We start from the raw sequence: 5566 nt of genomic DNA, 5'->3' as shown, positions 1-5566 counted from the left end.
CTCAGCGCGAACGTGCCCTTCCGCGCTCTGACCGCCGGAAGCGGAAGCGCTGACACCCAGCACTCCCCGCTGCCATGGAGGCGCAGGCGGGCAGCCCGCCTCGCTACACTGCGGTCACGTGCGGGAGGGGCGGGGCCCGGCGTGAGCGGGAGTGCGGATTGGCGAGGGTGGGCGGGGCTTCCCTCGCCGCCGGGGTTCCCACAGTCCTCCAAACGCCCCCGTGACTGCCCGCCGGGAGGGGCGTTGGAGCTGCTGTGCGTGTGACCAGGCTCGTCAGCTGCCGGTCCGCGTGTCTCTGCGGGACAATGGCTGCGTTTGCTGAACGGTTGGGTGGGTGGGAGATGTGGCCGCAGGCGGTGGCACCCACAGCTGCCTGCCCTGCTTTCCGCCTCTTGGGCGGCATTCTGACTTTCAAAGGTTGAACTCCACAGTCTCTCTGGGCAGCCTGTTCCAATACTCTGGGACCCTCAAAGTAAAGAAGTTTCTCCTCATATTTGGACGGAACCTCCTGTGCTTCAGTCTCTGCCAGTTGTCCCTCATCCTATTGTTGGGCACCAGTGAAAACAGTCTCAAGTTTTCAATAAAAGCACATTCAAGAATTTCTCAGCTCTTCTAACAATCCTTTAAAACAGTGAAGAACATTTTTTTACTAAATTACTGAACAAGGTGTGGAAGTGATTTCCTGTGAGGCAAGCTTGAAGTCTATAGAAAGATGTCAGTTTCATATGTAAAATGCGTTAAGAGCACACAAAAATAACAATGGATGCTGCACTGGATTACAATTTCAGACAAATCCTCATCTGAGATGAGCAGTGAAGCAGAAAAGTTATAAAAGTGACACTCTGTCAGAAACAGAATTTCTGTAGTCCCAGACGCATACCACTAATGCATCGGGAATCAAGAAGTAATGTAATTTCTGAGCTGCAACATGTCAACATTTACAGCAGTTTATAGAGATACAATATATCCTCCTCATGTAAACAGTGATTGATTTGGCTGCTATGTTCATGTAACCACTTCTTCAGATAAAAACCTCCATCAGTAATCTTAGTACATGTAGTGTGTAAGAAGAATTCTCGCATCTTCTTCAAATTAATATTTTTAAATCATAAACAGATGCTGTGCAAGGGGGTGCGGGGAAAGTCTGTGAGCTAATCTAGTCATCTTTCTAGTGGCTTCTTAAACAACCTGCCAGGTTTTGAATTAAAAATGTTTACTATCTTCAGGATATACCCTTCAAAGTGCACTAATTATATTCCTGTATTTAACCTAGACTAATAAGTAACATCTAGATAGCCTGCAGGATATATGCACACATATGGTAGGTACATACACAATTCTTCCTCTATTCAGGGAAGAATTACTAATACGATTTAGTAGAGAATTCAGCTTTCAGTACATATGAGGTGGACAGCTGATGTATTTCTCTTTTGTCCTGGTTTTATGCTACTATAATCACCAGCTTCAATGTGTATGTGTACACACATGCATTTTGTGTATATATATATGAGAAGCACAAGTCCATGTGCAAGGCAGAGCTTCAAGAAGAGTCTTAATTGCATTTGCATTGTAAACAGTCAGTACAGTCTGCATACCTTAATTTCTGACTAGTGTCTGGGATAGAATCAGAGCAGGTGAGGAAAAACACATTGCAAAAGGAAATCAATATACCTTTCTCACACAGCCAGTTCTACATATAAGAAAAGCAGAAATGTAAGGTACCTCAGAGCTTTAGTGGTTTAAGTGTAATTTAGATATTATGCAGGTTTGACAGATTGGGGAACACAATAAAGTCACCCTTTAAAATCTCCTATGAACCCTAGAATGGTTGTCTAGAATGGTGATGGGATCTTAGTCTACATTTCTAAGATTGTCATCTAATCACTCTTACAACTACCCTGTTTCTAGCACTAGCATCCCTCCTATTATTTTCATTTTGCTACTCTTTCCCAGTCTTGCCTGTATGCTTCCTCATACCAATCTCTTGATTTTTAATGGGTTTCATTGTCCTGAATATGTTATCCATTTTCACATCATACATCAGTTAGCAGGGCTTATTAAAGGGCTTTAAACTAGATTTGAAGGGGGAAGAAGAGAAAACTGTGTGTGGCAGAGATAAACCCAAGCACACCATATCAGCAGTTGAGGGAAGGGATGCTAGTGAGGCCCTTCACTCTGTTGACCTGGTGGAGGGAGGGGATGGAGAGCCATGTGGTAGAAGAGATACAAGGCCTATAGATATGTTAGAAACTGTGGAAGCACTTGAGGATGGCCTTGAAGGAATTTTGGTTTCTCACCATAAAAGGGTGGCAGGATCTGTGGCCCAGCTGAAGTGCATCTATAGAGATGCACGCAGCATGGGCAACAAACAAGAAGAGCTGGAAGCCATTGTGCGCAGAAAAACCATTATGTAGTTGCCATCATAGAAATATAGTGCGACAACTCCAGCAACTGGAGTGGTGCATTAGATGGCTATAAACTCTTCAGAAGTGACAGGCAGGGAAGGAGAGGAGGTGGCGTAGCCCAGTATGTCAGGGAGTGTTTTAATTGTCTGGAGGTTGATGAGGATGATTATAAGATTGAGTGTCTATGAGAGTGAGAATCAAGGGGAAGGGCAACAAGGCACATGTCCTGGTGGGGGTGTGTTACAGACCACCCAAACAGGTAAAAGAGGCAGATGAATTATTTTGCAGGCATCTGGGAGAAGCCTCCCATTCACTAGCCCTTGTTCTTATGGAGGACTTCAACCTACCAGATGTCTGCTAAAGATACAGCGCAGCAGAGAGGAACAGTCTAGAAGGCTCCTGCAGTGCATGGAAGACAACTTCCTGACAGAGCTAATTAGTGAGCCTACTAGGGAAGAAACTCATTGGTAATGTGTCGGTTGGAGGTTGTCTTGGGCATAGGGATCATGAAATGTCGGAGTTTTCTATTCTTGGAGAATATTCTTGGGGAAGGGCAGTGTGCAGAACTCATACCTTAGACTTCTGAAAGGCAGACTTTGATCTGTTTAGGGGGCTGGTTGGCAGAGTCCCTTGGGAGGCAGTGCTGATGGACAAAGGAGTCCAGGAAGGCTGGTCAATCTTTATGAAGGAAATCTTAGAGGTGCAGGAGCAGGCTGTCCTCATGTGCTGAAAAGCGAGCCAGTGGGGAAGAAGGCCAGCCTGGCTGAATAGAGAGCTGCAGCTGGAACTTGGTGATAAAAGGAGAATTTATAACCTCTGGAAGAAGGGGCAGGCTACTCAAGAGGAATACAAGAATGCTGGTGAAGTTACGTAGGGACAAAATTATAAGGGCCAAAGCCCAGCTAGAGCTAAGCCTGGCTACTGCTGTAAAAGGCAAACAAGAAATGTTTCTGTAAGTATAATAGCAACAAAAGCAGGGCTAAGGAGAATCTCCATCCCCTGATGGATGCGGGGGGAAACACAATGACAAAGAATGAGGGAAAGGCTGAGGTGCTAAATACCTTCTTCACCTCAGTCTTTGATAGTCAGAACAGTTGTGCTCCAGGTACCCAGCCCCCTGAGCCAGAAGACAGGAATGGGGTGGAGAATGAAGAGCTAATAATCCAAGGGAAATGGTTACTGCTACACCACGTAGACACCCACAAGTCTATGGAGCCAGATGGGATCCATCCAAGGATGCTGAGGGAGATGGTGGAGGTGATGACGAAGCCACTTTCCATTCTCTATCAGCAATCTTGGCTAACTGGGGAGGTTGCAGATGACTGGAAGTTGGCTAATGTGAATACCCATCTACAAGAAGGGACGGAAGAATGATCTGGGGAACTACAGACCTGTTAGTCTGTCCTTGGTGCTGGGGAAGGTCATGGAGCAGATCATCCTGAGTGCTATAACATGGCAGATGCAGCAAAACCATGCGATCAGGCCCAGTCAACATGGGTTTATGAAAGGCAAGTCCTGCTTGACCACCCTGGTCTCCTTTTGTGGCAAGATGACCCACCTAGTAGATGAGGCAAAGTACCCAAAGGTGTTGTGTCCTTAGACATCAGTAAAGCCTTTGACACCGTATCCTGCAGTATTCTCCTGGAGAGGCTGGCAGCTTGTGGCCTGGATGGGAGTACTCTTTGCTGGCTGAAGAACTGGATGGCTGGCCAGGTCCAAACACCTAGTGGTGAACGGAGCCAAATCCAGTTTGCAGCCCGTCATGAGTGCTGTCCCCTAGAGCTCAGTATTGGGGCCAGTTCTATTTAATCTCTTTGTCAGTTATCTGGATGGGGGGATTGTGGGCACCTTCAGTAAGTTTGCAGACAGCACCAAATTGGGTGGGAGTGGTAAGGAAGGCCAAACATAGGGATCTGGACTGGCTGGATTGATGGGCAGAGGCCAATTGTATGAGGTTTAACAATGCCAAGTGCTGGGTCCTTCACTTGGGTGATAACAACCCCAGGCAGTGCTACAGGCTTAGGAAAGAGTAGCTGGAAAGCTGCCTGGAGGAAAAGGATCTGGGGATGATTGACAGCCCTCTGAATGTGAACCAGCAGTGTGCCCAGGTGGCTAAAAATGCCAGGAGCATCCTGGCTTGTGTCAGGAACAGTGTGGCCACTAGGGAAGTGATTGCGCCACTGTACTCACCACTAGTGAGGCTTCACCTTTGATACTGTGTTCAGTTTTGGATCCCTCACTATAGTAAACACATTGGCGTACTAAGAGAGTGCAGAGGAGGGTGATGAAGCTGATGTGGAGTCTGGAGCACAAGTCTTATGAGGAGCGGTTGACGGAACTGGGGCTGTTTAGGCTCAAGAAAAGGAGGCTGAGGGTTGTACCTGAAAGTAGGTTGTAGCATGGAAGGTGTTGGTCTCTTCTCCCAAGTAGCAAGTGATAGGACAAGAGGAAATGGCCTCAGTTTGTGCCAGGGGTGGTTCAGATTGGATATTAGGAAAACATGCTTCACATGAAGGGTTATCAGACATTGGAACAGGCTGCCCAGGGAAGTGGTGGAGTCACCATCCCTGAAGGTGTTTAAAAGGCATTTAAACGAGGTTCTTAGGGACATGGTTTAGTGCTAGAGTTGGGTTATGGTTGGACTCAATAATCTTGAGGGTGTATTCCAACCAGAATGATTCTATGATTCTATGATCAATGACTGACTTTTGTTAAACAGTTTCCAAATCCTATGCAGGCTCATTCTCCACATTCGACTCCTTCTGAATGTAATTAATTTACTTGATTTATATATTTTTTCCTGTTCCACACAAATCTGTGGGGTTTTTTTTTTGGTGCTTGCTTCTCACTTGATGTCTTTGGGAAACAATATATGTTTTAATAGGTATTAAAACCATAACTAGAAGGAAATAGAAAAGTAAAACTAATAGAACTAACGCTGTACTGATTGTATTGAGAGGTATATTGACAATACCTTTCTGAAAAACAGATTTTACTTGCAAATATACAGCAGTGATACAGTTAAGGACCATTTTACTTAAAAAAAAAAAAAAAAAAAAAACCAAACCTAACTGACCAGAATGAGGGTGATTTTTCGACATCACTGTGTCTGTAGAGTTGCAAGAGCTGCTATTTATTAAAGTATCTCTCATTTTGAAATA

This window comes from Nesoenas mayeri (assembly GCF_963082525.1).
Source record: "Nesoenas mayeri genome assembly, chromosome: Z".
Lineage (NCBI taxonomy): Eukaryota > Metazoa > Chordata > Aves > Columbiformes > Columbidae > Nesoenas > Nesoenas mayeri.
Note: the sequence above shows the minus strand (reverse complement) of the source record.